This window comes from Arachis stenosperma, chromosome 1 (assembly GCF_014773155.1).
Source record: "Arachis stenosperma cultivar V10309 chromosome 1, arast.V10309.gnm1.PFL2, whole genome shotgun sequence".
In the NCBI taxonomy this organism is placed as follows: Eukaryota; Viridiplantae; Streptophyta; class Magnoliopsida; order Fabales; family Fabaceae; genus Arachis; species Arachis stenosperma.
Genome location: NC_080377.1, coordinates 97,134,678 through 97,150,965, shown reverse-complemented (window position 1 = coordinate 97,150,965; position 16,288 = coordinate 97,134,678).

The window sequence follows — 16,288 nt, the reverse complement described above, 5'->3', positions numbered from 1 at the left end:
CTCTCTCCAAAATGATGAACCTTCCTACCCACCACAAGCCCCAATAGACAATTCTCTCACTTTGTTACTTCAAGGACAAGAGGCCATGAAGCGAGATACACTTGAGTTTGTGTCCAACTTGACCAAGGTAGTGTCTACCTTAGCCTACCAATGCTTGAACACTCAAGGTGCTTCCGTAGCCCCATGTGAAAAGTCAAAAGAAGAACAAAGCATGAAGGAGAAAGTGGAAAATCCGGTGGAGAAGGAGGAGTCGAATTTTGTGTTGGAACAATTGGAGGAGCCTATGATCATTGAAGAAAAGGAAGAAGTGGTTGAAGATTTAGGAGATGTTGAAAGTCCATGGGAATGCAGCATCATGGAGCACTCTTCCAAGAAGCTTGAAATTGATGTTGAGGAGGGTGCGCAACCTCCAAGGCATATCATCGTTGGAGACTTGGAAGAGGCTTATCAAAAGATGGATTCAATCATGGATGAATTTCTCTCTACAATAGAATCCTCTCCCATTAGACATGGAGTTAAAATTATAGAAGAGTGTGCACAACCTCCCATACCCTTGGTGAGCATCGAGAAAGAGAGGTACCAAGAGGAAGAAGTTGGCATGGTGTATATTGAAATTGAAGAATATGAAGAGGTTGATCAAGAGATGAATTTACTCATCAATGAATTCCTCTCAAAAATTGAATCACCTCCCATTGGGCAAGATGAAGTTCTTGAAGACAACACCAGGCCAAGTAAAAGGAAAGAGGTGGACATACACAAAGAAGAGTACAAGGAAGTAGACCTTGCATTCTCTAAGTGTGGGGAGGTCTCCCTTCCCAAGTCACCATCCAACACAACATTCAAGTGGGTAAAATTCTTATCCCTAAGCTTTACTTTCTCACTTGAATATGGTTTAATTGAAAATGATGGTCAACTTAGAGCTCTTTGTGGAGTTAAGAGTAGGAAAGAATTGTGTAGTGGTTGAAAATGTCATTTTAAGCTCATGACGGTTGTAAGCTCAAAATTCAAGAGCAATGGTTGGTGTGGAACCAAATGGCATGGGTCTAGGAAGTTGTTTGGAAGCTTCTTTGAGAATTCCAAGGCCATACCACCCGGATGGAATAATGACGATCAATTTAAGGACGGGTGTCAAAACAAAGTGTGGGATCCCGGATCGCACAATGAAAATCAAGTTTGGGAGCTCATGGTTTGTGGAGAACTCCATCAAAGCTTGAAGATATTGAAATTGAAGAATGGAGCTTATTGGAGATTCAAGCATTGGTGGAAGTTCCAAGATGAGTACAAGCACAAGCCCCCTTGAGAGGAGCTCCCCATAAGTCCAACTTAAGGACAATAAACAAAAGTGCTAGGTGGGAGACACCCCACCATGGTAACATCTTTTCATTTTCTTTCTTTGTACATATTGGTAGAATTAGTTTAATTTCATGTTTTTATTGGTTTGTTAAGTTTAGTTAGAAGTATAATATGATAAATAAGGTTTTAGGGTGTTTTGGTAGTTGTTTGGAGGATTGAAAGGCTTGGATTGGTGCAAGAACTTAGAAAAAATTTGAAAAGCAGAACACCATCCACGCGTGCGCGCACCTAACGCGTACGCGCACCTGAGCATTTTCTTGACCATCCATGCGGATGCGCACTGTACGCGTACGCGTGGATGCAAAAAAATTCGACCCCAGCTAAAAACCCGAGAGTCAGGCCTGCACTGTGCGAACATTGGGCCTAGGACACAAGTCTATGCACGCGTGCGTGCACTTGGCGCGTACGCGCACATGATCTTAAATTCGCAATGCACGCGCACGCACACTGTGCGCGCGCGCGTCGATTGCACAATCTGCACCCCCGGTACTTTTACCCGAGAGTTGTGCCAGACTTGGGCCGACATTATGCCTCCGGCCTAACTTGATGCACGCGTGCGCGCACCTGGCGCGTACGCGTCCTTCAACCAATATGCCCATTGACGCGTAAACGTGCATGACGCGCACGCGTCGGTAAAAAAAAATAATAAAAAAAAGAGTTTTTTTCTCCCCTTCCATTTTCTTTTGCTTATTACATTCGCATACTTCTACTCTTTCCATTTTTATTTAGTTTTTGTAGCATGTTTTCGTTTTTTTTAAGTCATTTCAGTAATGGTGTTGAAGTCTTATACTCAATTATTGAGACTCTCTTGCTTTATCTTGGTGCTTTGTGACCTGTTTAACATTAATTGAAATGTTTTGTTCCACACACAAGGTAGTGCTTTAGTCCTTCCTAACTCATTATTCTTTGTTTTTGTGCTTCATCATCATTGAGTTAGGTTGGGACCAAATGCCCTCATGCTTATCACTAATCTTGTTTGTATCAATTCTTATTTGATCTTGATGCTCAATATGTTTTTCATGCTTTAACTTTACTCTTGCATCAAGTATCATTGATATGCCATTTTCTCTTATTGTTTCCTCCTCTACATGTTGTAGCTACCATGTAGTGTGAGAACCATACCTTTATTTGGCATTAGGCCCCGCCTATATTCTATTTGCTTTGATATCTTTGTTATAGCCTTAACTTTCTTTCTTTTTCTTTCCTTTTAGGTTGGCCACCAAGGAGGGAGAAAAGAAAAAGTTTCTAAATTGGGCAACAAACAAGTCATCCGCACAACCTTTTGAAGGAGCTCATCAATTATAGCAACCCATCCACCTTGCTCTTCTTTGCATGCACCGAGGACGGTGCAATCTTCAAGTGTGGGGAGGTCGTTCGACCGATCTCCATGGGTAACAATTTCCTTTTCAACACCAATTCTTAGTTTTCTTTGTTAGATTAGCTATTGCATTGCATGATAGGTTGCATGTTAGTCAGAATTTGTACATATTTTTACCACTTCTTTTTATTAGGACTACTTGGTTAGGATGATGATTTCTTTCCCAAGAAACCGTTTTAGGGTAACCTACCAATTTGAAAAAGAAAATTTGTTGAACTTGCTTGAAAGAATGTATTTTGGAACATGGTTTTTGAGCTAAGAACACAAGCTTGTGAGATTTGAGCCTAATGGTGTGGTTACATCTTATAACCACTTATTTTCCTTCTTGTGTGCATTATTCTCTTCCTATGAATGTAATCTTTGATTTGTTTTATTCTTTATGTCCATTATTTTGTGTATTCATGCATTTATATGATTGAGGCCATCATTTCATTAGCTCACTTACCCAAATGGCCTTACCTTTTATCTTCCTTTGTTAGCCAACTTTGAGCCTACGCTTAACCCACTTATTCTTATTTTAGCACATTACAAGCCTTAAAGCGGAAAACAATGAATGTCCTTTATTTGGATCTTTGATTGACTTAGGCTAGTGAGTGTGAGTGTCATCCAAGAGTGGAAAAACTTTGGGACATTGGTTGGGATAAAAGGGTGTTTGTGTTTTGTATTTTTATATTGGGAAATTGGTACATATTCATGTATTGATTAAATGTATAGACCTTATGCATTGATGTTCTTGTATATAGTTTGAAATGAAAAAAAAAATTGAAAAGAAAAAAGGAAATAAAAGTGAAAAAGAAAAAAAAGAGAGAAAAGAAAAGAAAAAATTGTATATAGAAAAAGAAAGAATAAAAGAAGAGTAATAAAGGGGACAAGATGCCCCAAAGTGAAGTCAATAAAAAGGAATCAATGCATAGGTGTTATGAATCAAATAAGAATGCATGATTATGTAAGAAAAAGTGAAGAATGGGTAGTTAGAATAGTTTGAACTTGTATAGGTCATTATATAGTTAGGTGGGAAAGTCTATGCTAATCAAAGATTCAAATCCTAGTCCACTTAACCATAAATGATCCTACCTTGACCCTAACCCCATTACAACCTAAAGGGAAGACCTCATGATGAATGTATGCATGCATTGAATAAGTGTTGATTGTTAGAAGAAAACCAAATTTTGGAAAACATGATTAGAAGAGAATTGAGTGGATTGACCCTTAAACACTTGAGTGAATAGAGCGGATACACATCCGGTGAGGGTTCAAAGTTCAATCACATGTGTTCACCCATATTATCTATATTCTTGCAAGTTTGAACTCTTTTTGATAATTCAATACAATTGTGGTTTGGACTTAATTCCTATTGCCTAGCTCTTATGCTTACACATGCTCTCTTGGGAATTGATTTGTTTGAACTAAGCATTCCCATTTGCTTAGATAATTGCATTTAAATAGGATTCATATTCATATAGTTTAGTTGCATTTAATAAATGTCATAACCCCTAGTTCCTTCTTATTTTAGCATGAGGACATGCTAAGGCTTAAGTGTGGGGAGGTTGATAAACCCCATTTTTAGGGTTTATCTTGTATTGAATTTAGAGTGTTTTGATAACCTTTTGTCACATTTAGCCTATGAATTAGCATGGTTTTGTAATCTCTCCCATATTTGTGCCTAAGTGTAAAAACATGCTTTTTAAGCCTTATTTTGATGAATTCTAGTTCTTCTTTGATTCCATAAGATGCCTTGATGTGTTTGCTAGTAATCTCAGGATGAAATAGGTTAGGCATGGATCAAGGGAGCAAGGAAGAAAGCATGCAAGTGGAGAGAAGCACAAAAAGCCAAAGAATTGATCTAGGCCATGCACGCGCACGCGCACAAGGCGCTCACGCGCACATTGCGAAACAAGCCAGGGACGCGCACGCGTACCGTGCGCGCATGCGTCGATGACGGCACATGACCTCACTAATGCAACATGTGCCTGGTGATTTGAGAGGGTTTCTGAACCCATTTTTGGTGCCAATTGCTAAGGGAAAGGAATAAAAGGATGAAGGATTCAGGGGAAGGCATCAATAATCAATTAGGAATCAATTAGGGAAGCATATAGAAGATACTTAGGATTAGTTTTAGAGTTTTAGAGAGAGAAGCTCTCACTTCTCTCTAGAATTAGGATTAGGTTTAGTTCTTAGATCTAGGTTTTAATCTTTGCTTTCTTCTACTTCTACCTTTCAATTCCTTGTAGTTACATTCATTCTTCTCCTATTCTTTTGGTGTAATCTCTTTTATGTTGTTCTTGTATTTTATTATAGATCTAGTATTGTTCCTTCTACTTTCTTTCAATTCAATAAAGGTAATTCATAATAAATGTGTTTCTTTTGATTGTTGTTGTTAATTTCTTTCAATAATTGTTGTTAGATTTCATTCTTGTTGTTGATTTACTATGTTTTCCTTTTATGCCTTCCAAGTGTTTGATGAAATGCTTGGTTGGATTTTAGTGTAGGTTTTATTCCCCTTGGCCTAGGTAGAGTAATTAGTGACTCTTGAGTTATCTAATTCTTTTGTTAGTTGATAATTAGAAGTTGCTAATTGATTTGAATGCCTCTAAAGCTAGTCATTCCTTTAGGAGTTGATTAGGACTTGAGGAATCAAATTGATTCATCCACTTGACTTTCCTCCATGGTTAGAGGTTAACTAAGTGGGAGCAATACACAATTCTCATCACAATTGAGAAGGATAACTAGGATAGGACTTCTAGTTTTCATACCTTGCCAAGAGCCTTTTATAGTTGTTAGTTTATTCTCATTGCCATTTACTTCTCATGCCTCTTATCAAAACCCCAAAACAACTCAAACCAATAACAAGACACTTTATTGTAAATCCTAGGGAGAACGACCCGAGGTTTAAATACTTCGGTTTATAGATTTTAGGGGTTTGTACTTGTGACAAACAAATTTTTGTATGAAAGGATTTTTTATTGGTTTAGAAACTATACTTGCAACGAGACTTCAATAGTAAAATTCTATACCGTAAAAAATCTAATCATCAACAATCCAAGGTAAGAAGAATAGCAACTCAATGTTCATGGTAGGCTAGTTTTCTATGCATGCTACAATCACAAAAGAAATGTAAATGATTGATGCTTCTATCTAGCTCAATTTATGAAATCTTTTCCTTATATTTCTTCCTTGAAACAAGCTTTTGATTTTCTTATTAGCTTCTCCTTTTGGGTGCTTTGCCCCATGAGTTGATAACAAAGCTACGACTTCTAAATGCTTTGTTTTCAAGTATTACCACTTGATACATAAGCACCACAAGCATTTGAATTAAAGGACTTCATTAAGCTCATTTGTTTCTTTTCTGAAATCTCTAATCATTGATGCTCAGAACCTTGAGCTTTGAGGGAGTGCTTTTGCACTTTGAGCCTAACCTTGACTCTAAGTGTTTTGTTTTCAAGCTTTTTGCTTGACACATAAACACCACAAGTACTTAACAATGAAATTGTCATTGGTACTCAGAGCCTTCAGCTTTCTCATTCTTTCCCTTTTACTTCTCTTGCCTTAATTTGTATTTGCTTCTTCAAGGTTTTTATGATTTCAAAAGATTTCACAAAATGTCCTAGATGAAAACTTCAATTAAATAAAATCCAATGCAATTGAGCAACAATTAATCATACTAGCCTTCCAATACTTGTATGCACATGCTAAGTTCTTCTTTAATGACCTTGTTTGTTTATGATCATGATACTTCACTGCTTTGAACTTTACAAAACTCAAGTTGGTAGTTATAATGTCACATCAGCATGTTGTAAATCAAAATTCACGCTATGCTTATTCATACCACACATGCATACAGAGAGGATAAAGACAATCATGCAATTTAAAGTGCTGGAAACAAATGAGAGGAAAAGGAACTTTACAACCTTGTAATTCATCTTCTCTATTGTTGTTATTTTCCTCCTATTCTTCTCTTTTCCCTTGCCAAACCCGGAATGCTTGCTCATCCTCAAGCAACAATTAGAACAATGGCTATGGGACTAACATGGATCTTGAATGTCTTACACAATGAAATGTTAGTAACACATGTGTTTTAAGCAAGCAGAATTAACGATAACCATGAAGGCACAGAGAAACAGAAACATTGTGATTGCAAAAATAAGATGGTGTGCATGATATATTGCATAAAGAATATAAGTGGCACACCAAACTTAGTGTGACACTTTCACTTGGAATTAATGCAAGTATCAGTAAGGATTGGAAACAGATTTTTGTTTCATAGCAACACCAAACTTAGAATGCAATCATCTATCAATTTATTTGAATTAAAACTAAGCAAATAAAACTGTTATATGTTAAGTACAATCACTAAGCCAAGAATCTGCCATGAATAAGGATCTCTTGGTGATGTATTTAAGAAAAACAATCAAGAAGCAAAATAAATGAAAGCATTAAAAACAAAGAAATAACTAAAGTGAACAGAATAACAAAGTGTCAAACCAAAAGAGAAGATAAAACTGCAAAGGCATTATGATTATGCAGATAAGTGGTGTTGTTGAATAAATTGCATAGAAAATAAGTGGCACACCAAACTTAGTATCTTGGTGTGACACCTTCATTTTAGAACTGATGCAATCATCCATGAAGATGGAAAACAAATTGTTGCAGGGCAACACCAAACTTAGAATGTAACCATATGCCAATTATTTGAAATTTAAACAAAACAGACAGAGAGAATAAACAAAGCAAAGGAATGAAATGTTACCTAAGGTTGGGTTGCCTCCCAACAAGCACTCTTTTAGTGTCATTAGCTTGACATGTTGTTCTTCACTTTCTTCCTCTTCTTCCAGTTTGTTAAGAGGAATGACCTCAAGGGAGGAGAAGATTCAGCTATTGTCCCCTGTCTTGGTCTCTCCTCAGCAAGCTTTCTTTTGTACTTGGCTTGATTAAGCTTGCTTGCTGGATCAGGGGTATGATTGGTGCTCTTGTTAATTGCCTTCACTCCCTTGAATTCAAGACTTGGTTGATGTGTGTTTATTGGAATTGTATCTTCATCCAGAGCCTTTTGAATTGGTGGCTCAATGAGCCCTTCTTCTATGCAACTTTCTGCTTCAATTGAGTGTGCCTTCTCTTGATTATCTTCCTCCATTCCTTCTTCTACTTGATCTTCCATTAAGTCTTTTAGGAGTGAAGTTTCATGTTCCTCTGTCACCTCAATTAACTTCTGTGGATATGCAGTTTTAGGTTCAATTGCCTCCACAACCTCATTCTTCACTGAAAATTTGCTTGACACAGGGGCCTTTTCTTCTTGCTCTTCCACTTCCTCCTTCACACTTAACATTTGATGTAGCAGCACTTCCATATTTTTTAGGGAGTTCTCTTGGTTATTCCAGGATCTCTGTGTTTCCATTTCATATCTTTCAAGCATGGTTTCAAGCCTTGAGAGGCTTTAGTTCATGGAAGTTTGTGTGGATTGTGAGTTTTGGGAGAGATTTTATGTCAAGGGATAGTCAAGTGATGAAGAATTTTCAGATGAAAAACTGGGAGGTGAGGCTTGACATATTTCCATGAATGAATTGAAGGTTTGCTCAAGTGATGATAGCTCTTGATAAGTGGAGTATGAATTGGCAAATGCTTCCTGATTTTGATTCTCCCAAGCATAACTTGAAGAATTGTTGAATTCATCACAGTATGAATCATCTTGTGGCATTGGGGAATAATTTTCCATGTATATGTTGACAGCACAATCAAATGATGATGTTCCTTGATGAACAGAAGTTGAAACATTGAAATTTCCTTCCCAGCCACAATTCATGTCAGTATCATAGCAATATGAGTCACTTTGTGGCTCTGGGAAATAGTTCATTTCACTTTATTGTTCATACTCTTGTTGATATTCCCAGCTACCATGAGGATAATGACATAAATTATTTTGTGGTTCTGGACAATATCTCATGTGATTTGCTTGATCATTTATCATTTCTTGGTGATACTCCCAGCCACCATTAAAATAATGACTTGTATCATTTTGTGGTGGAGGGAAGTATCCCATATGATTCTCTTCCTCATCATGTGTCTCTGAAGAAAATCTCCATGGATTGGAGTGCTCAGAATTTGTATTTTCTTGGTGATATTCCCAGCCACCATTAGAGATTGGTGATGGTGGGTAATATCCCATAAAATTTGTTTGATTATAAGATGAGTTGAACTCCATTTGAATTTTGTAAAGCACAACACCAATGAAAATTGAAATTCATGTCACAGAGAAGAATTTCTTAGGGAGGCAATAATTCAGACACCTTGCTATCAGCTTAAATCAGAGAACAAAAACAAAAAAAATGCTTGATCTAGACTTCTCACCCACTTAATCATTGTCGATCTAAATCAATCTCCGGCAACGGCGCCAAAAACTTGATGGGTTGGAAACAGATTTCCAACACCAAAACTCACCGGCAAGTGTACCGGGTCACATCAAGTAGTAATAACTCACTTAGAGTGAGATCGATCCCATAGGGATTGATGGATCAAGCAACTTTAGTGGGTGACTAGTTTAGTCAAGCTAACATTGAGTGAATTGTGTGAAGTGTAACCAACAGAAAGGAAATTGCAAGGAATTTAAAGTACAGAAAGTAAATTGGACAGAAACTTAAGGAGCAAGAAATGTAAATTTCAGAAACTTAAATGACAAGAAATGTAAATTGCAATGAATGTAAAGGGGAGTGGGAGCTGGGAATTAAAGAAAGCAATAGATCAAGCAACTGGAAATTTAAATTGCAGGAAGAATAAAAGGATTTTGGGACCTGGGATTCAAGAAATCAAACAAGAAAGTGTAAATAGCAATCAAACAGAGAAGTAAAAGATGCACTTACTTGCAACAGATCTAAACAGAAAAGGGAAATTCCTTGAAAAATTCAAAACAGCAAGAAAACTCAACTCAATTGCAAAACCCAAAAAGACAAGCGAAGATCTCAGGGGATCAATGAGACTAGAAAAGAAGTCTAGATCTCAATGCCTTCCTTGATTTAGCAAAAAAAAAAAACAATTTGCAGCAAAAAGAAAGATAGAAGCAGTAAATGAAAACTAAGATTCAATTCTCAATTCACTAAGATTATGCAGAAGAAGAACAAAGAGAAATTTCAGATCAAGAATGAAACAGAATTCCTTCAATCCCAATCCAAAATTCAAATTCAAAAATGAAAACTAAAAGAGAGAGCTCTCTACTCCTACTACTCCCTAGTGGAGCCAGCCTCCTTAATGAAATAAAACTGATGCCTTTTTATAGGCTTTTTACAAAAATGAGAAAATGAAAATGAAATTGAAACAAATTAGAATTAAAAATGAAATTCCTAATCTAACTATTTCTTGTGCCAAGAGTGATAATTGATGGGCTCAGCTTGCTTTTCATGATCCAGGAGTGTAATTGGGGCTTTAGAAATGTTTACATTGTAAAGAATTGCTCCCAGACTCTGTCATCTACGTTTGCGTCAACGTTGGCATGCAAACATCCGGTCTAACATTTTGCAATCCCGTGCATGCTGCTTTATGCCAATCAATGCGTACGCGTCACCCACGCGTATGCGTCATATCAGATTTTTGCCCAGGGATGATATCGCAAATGTTGGATCCAGCGTTTGCCCCCCAACGTTACCCTTTTTACACGTGCGTGCAGGTGACACACACGCGTGACTTGTCATTTTTCACTACTCACGCGTACGCGTGAGTGACGTGTACGCGTGGCTGCAAATTTTTCCAGGCTTCTTTTGTGCGTACGTTGGGGTTGATGTTGGACCACCAACATTCCCTTCAACGTTTCTTGTTCAATTTTTTCTTATAGTGTTGGTTTATTGCCAAAGTTTATTCAAACTTTGCCGTCAATGTTGGCTCCCCAACTCTGATTTTCTCTGCTTCTCTGCTTCTATTTAGCCTGTCATCAAACAAACAAGTGTATCAAAGTAACATACAAGATAATCTTTACTCTACTAAGTGTGCTCAATAATGTTCAAACTCATAACTTCACTTAGTGTGATCTAATTCATCTTATTTTCCCTGCATCTTAACAAAAATTCACCTGTGCTTGAGATTTTCTTAATGCAGAGATTTTTCATGCTTTTGCTCCTTTATCAATAAAATTTATGTGAAAACTTAAACCAAAATCTAGTGAAAAAGCATAGAAAAATATGAATTGATGACATGTCATCAGGGATCAAATTTGAGATTCTCAAGGCGGTTTAGATGATCCGCAACTAGATTTTATGACCCACTCCGATCCCTAATCTCAATGTCAAACTCTTGCAATAGCAAGACCCAATGTATGAGCCTAGGTTTCGACTCATTCTTTGTCAACAAATATTTCAAAGCTGCATGATCCGTGTACACCACTATTTTGGATCCTAGCAAATAGGGTCTAAATTTATCCAATGCATAGACAATTGTTAAGAGCTCCTTTTTTTGTAGTGGTGTAGTTGGATTATGCTGCATCTAATGTCTTTGAGGTGTAAACAATAATGTGAGGAATTTTATCATCGCGTTGTGCAAGCGTGGCACCTACGACATGATTTGACGCGTCGCACATGATCTCGAATGGTTGCGTCCAGTCAGGGCCTCTCACAATCAGTGTCGTGGTAAGAGCTTTCCTTAACTTCTCAAATGCTTCTACACAAATGCTATCAAACTCAAAGTCTACGTCCTTTTTTAACAGGCGCAATAGTGGCAATGCGATCTTGCTAAAGTCCTTGATAAAGTTCTTATAGAATTCTGCATGACCCAAAAAGGAACGTATCTCCCTCACAGAGGAGGGGTGAGGTAAATTGGTAATAACATCAACTTTGGCTGGGTCTATAGAAATGCTCTTATCAGAAACTACGTGTCCTAACACTATACCTTGTCTCACCATGAAATGACATTTTCCAAAATTTAGGACAAGGTTAGTGTCAACACGCCTCTCTAAGACTTTGGCCAAATTCTCTAAACAACCATCAAAATATGTCCCATATATGTTGAAGTTGTCCATAAAGACTTCCAGACAACTCTCCATAATATTGGAAAAGACACTAGTCATGCATCGCTGAAAGGTGGCGGGTGTATTGCACAGCCCGAACGGCATCCTTTTGTAAGCAAAAGTGCCAAAGGGGCAGGTAAAGATGGTCTTCTCCTGATCCTCAGGAGCAATGTAAATCTGAAAGTAACCAATGAAACCATCGAGAAAACAGTAATGGGATTTACTTGAGAGTCTATCTAACATTTGATCGAAGAACGGCAAGGGGCAGTGGTCTTTCCTGGTTGCAGCGTTCAACCTCCTGTAGTCAATTCACACTCGCCGGGCATTCTGTACCCCTATCGTGACTACTTCACCATCTTCCTTTTGCGGTGATCCCGGACTTCTTTGGCACAACTTGGACCGGGTTTACCCATTCACTGTCGGATATCGGGTAGATAATACCCGCATCAAGCAGTCTTGTGACTTCCTTTTTCACCACATCGAGAATGGTAGGGTTAAGCCTCCTTTGGGGTTGTTTAACCAGCCGAGCTCCCTCTTGGAGGAAAATGCAATGCATGCATGTACGCGGGTTTATTCCCACAGTGTCGGCTAAGCTCCACCCAATTGCTTTTTTGTGCTTCCTCAAAACCTTTAGGAGTCTCTCTTCTTCCTGACTAGAGACCTCACTAGCAATTATCACCGGGCATTTGGTTCTCCCCAAGGAATGCGTACTTCAAATGAGATGGTAGAGGTTTTAGTTCGGTTTTCGCCTCGAGTCGAGGTTCTTTTTCACTGTGATCATGAAGCTCATCTTCGTTAATCCTCTCTTTGATGACGGGGTCGCACAACTCGCCTTGAGCCTCTCCTTGTACATCTACTACTACTTCATCAATTACGTCGTGACGAAGGACAGAATGCTCTTTGGGTGGGTATTGCATGGCTTCCTCCAAGTTGAATTCTATGGTCTTGTCACCTATTTCAAAAGAATACGTGCCTGTGAAGGGATCCAGTTTAAATTTGGAGGTCTTCGAGAATGGTCTACCAAGCGAAATTGAGGAGGACTTCCCATTACCTGTCGGGGGCATATCAAGGATGTAGAAGTCAATTGGAAACACCAAATCCTCGATAGTTACGAGCACATCCTCTGCCATCCCCACCACGGTGATCACACTCTTGTCAACCAAAGAAAATTTGGCTGTTGACCTTTTTAATGGAGATAATTTCAACCGTGCAAAAGTAGAGAGCGACATAACACTCACACACGCTCCCAAGTTGCACATGCAGTCATGGAATGTAACTCCACCAATCTAACAGGATTTCAAACAGGGTCTGGGGTCTCCACACTTCTCCGGAATAGGCTTCAACAATGAAGTCACGGAACTTCCCAAGGACAAGGTATCTAATTCACCAATCCTGGTCTTGTGTGTGCACAAGTCCTTTAAAAATTTTGCATATTTCGGAATTTGTTGGATAACATCAAAAAGTGGAATGGTTACCTCCACTTTCTTGAAGATTCGCACCATGCTGGGATCAAATTCCAGAGTTCTTTTAGCTTTCTTCACTATGGAAATACCTGGAATAGGAGTGGATTCCTCCACTGTGGCCTTCCTCTTAGGTTCCTTAAGAGTTACCTCTTCCTCTTCTTGCTTTGTGTCTACCCCTACTTTTTCTTGTTGAGTTTCAACTACCACTTCCTCCTCATGGGGGTCTTCCACTATCTTGGGAGGTGCCTCGTCCACAGTGGTCCCCGATCGTGGTGTAGCTATGTTGAGATCGCTCCCTGGGTTCGGAGGAGATTGGGAAGGGAGGCTAGAGTGGTCCGACACTCGATTGGTGTTGGTATTGTTGGTGAAGGTTAAGGTCACCCTTTCAAGTAAGTCAACTATGTTGGACAATTGAGTATTCAGACTACCGAACTGGGCCTTATTGTTCTCTTTATTTCTTTTTATTATGGCCTTAAGCCTTTCATGCTCTTGTTGGAGGGCACGGGTCGACTCATCTATTTGGCTAATGGAAGAGGAGGAAGGTTGATAGGATTACTGTCCTTGGTGAAAGGGTTGATGGTTATTGTTGGAGTATCGGTGGTGGGATTGGTGTGGTTGGTACGGTGTATGTGGATTGAGGTTGTATGGAGGTACTCGGTTGTGGTATGATGTGGATTGAGGGCATGGTGGTCGAGGATTATGTTGTAGGTATGGTGCATGGGATATTGGCGGTGGAGTGGTATAATCATGGTGAAAGCTAGTACATCCATGAGAATGATATGCATTATAGGTGGGGTTGCAGCCAAAGTTGTTTGGTTGAGGAGGTTGCCACGAGGGATGCTCAAACGGGTGCGGCCCCCTTCTTGAAAATTCTCCCCGCCCATAATGTGAGCCATCATTCAAGTTTCCATCACCTACAACATAGCCATGTCCAAATCCAAAACTGTTAAGGTGGGAAGTCATATGGAAAAGGGAAATCAAAGCGACGAATATCGAAAGGTGAAAGAAAAACATAATCCTAATTACTAGCAAACCTAAAAATGACTAAAAAGAGAAACAAGATATTCACAATATGAACATATTCACATAACCAACATCAGGGAACACATTGCAACCATTCCCCGGCAACGGCGCCATAAATTTGATGCAAGGGTTATCGTCGGTAGAGAAATTCTCAAGAATTCTCGTTGTAAGTATAGTTCTCAACCAACAATGACGAATATTGAAATGTGAAAGAAAAACAGAATCATAATTACTAACAAACCTAAAAATGACTAAAAAGAGAAACAAGATATTCACAATATGAATATATTCACATAACCAACATCAGGGCACACATTGCAACCATTCCCCGGCAACGGCGCCATAAATTTGATGCAAGGGTTATCGTCGGTAGAGAAATTCTCAAGAATTCTCGTTGCAAGTATAGTTCTCAACCAACAATGAATTCTCAAATCAAATTTCGATTGGTTGTCACAAGTAACAAACCCCAAATAAGAATTATCCAAAGTATTTAGACTCCGGGTCGTCTCACGAGGAATGGGCAAAATTGTGCATCAATATTGGTTAGAATTCCGGGGTTAAGAGGCATGTTCAGGCAATCTTAAAGTGCAAGTAACTAAACTAACTACAACAAGAACTAAGCAATTGGAATTTTGGGCTTCAAATGTGAATAATAAAAAGAACTCTGGCTAGGCATGGAAATTGGGGTCACCATCCTTGTCTAACAAATATATCTTGACAATTATGAGGAACCAAGCTCATTAAGTCTACCTCTCAAAAAGCTTTAAGTACGTAATATCTACTCATAAACTTGAAGTACGTTAAATGGCTTGTTCAATCTCAACTCATAAGTCCCAACCCAACTACCAATTAGCTTAGTAGTAGGGGTGTTCATGGTTTGGTTAATCCATAAACCAAACTAGATTTTTGGTTAACCAAAAATATAGTATTGGTTAATTAACTAAATTGGTTTTACATGATGAAACCGGTAATTAACCGGTTAGTGAAATTCAAAACCGGTTTTTAACCTGTTATTAAAGCAAAAACCGAATTTTAAAAAATAATCGGTTTTATATAAAAAACCGATTTTTACTTAAAAAAACCGGTTTTTATACTAAGAAATTGGTTTTTATACCATAAAATTGGTTTTTACATGTAAAAATAAATTTTTACACAAAAATTAATATTTTTACATACAAAAACCCAAATTTTCAAACCTTTTTTTAATTGAATTTTTTTAATCTAATTTTTTTTCTTTCTAAATAATACGAGTAACATTTGTAAATAATGAAATTCCTTCTATTGCTTTTGTTCCTTTTTCTTTCTTATCTCTTTTCAGTATTTTCTATAAATAATTTTTTCTAATATTAATAACTTTCTTTCTAAATGATACGAGTAACTTTTTTCTTATCTCCTTCTTTCCATCTTTCTCCTTTTCTCTCCCCCTTCTCTTCTCTCTCTCTCTCTCTCTTTCTCCCCCTCCCCTCTCTCTCTCCTCTCTCCCATTTCTCTCTCTCCCCCTCTTCTCTCTCTCTCTCCTCTTCTCTTCCTTTTCCCTCTCTCTCTCCCATTTTTCTCTCTCCTCCTCTCTTTCTTTTCTCTCTCTCTCCCTCCTCTCTATCTATCTCTCTCTCTCATTCCCCTCTCTCTCGTCCTCCCCTTTCTTTCTCTCTCTCCTTCTTTCTCCCCTCCTCTCTTTTCTCTCTCTCCTTCTCTCTCCCTATCCTCTCTCTCCCCTCTCTCTTTCTCTCTCTTAGTCCTCTTTCTCTTCCTCTTTCTCTCTTCCTCTTTCTCTCTCTTCTAATCTCTCTCCTATCCTTCTTCTCTCTTCTTATCTCTCTCCTTTTTTCTTTCTCCTCATCTATCTTCTCCTCCTCTTTCTCCTCTCTCGCTTTAGAGACAAAAGGAGAAAGGAGATAGAAGAGGGATAGAGATTGAGAGAAGGATGAGAGAGAAAGAAAAAAGAGAGAGTAGGAAAAGAAAGAGCAGAAGGAGAGAAAAGAAAGAGAAGAAAGGAGGAGTAGAAAGAGAGAAAGAAGAAAGGAAAGTGGAGCGAGGAGAGAGAGAGAGAGAAAGAAGAAAGAAAAAAAGAGAGAGAGAAAGATAGGGGGG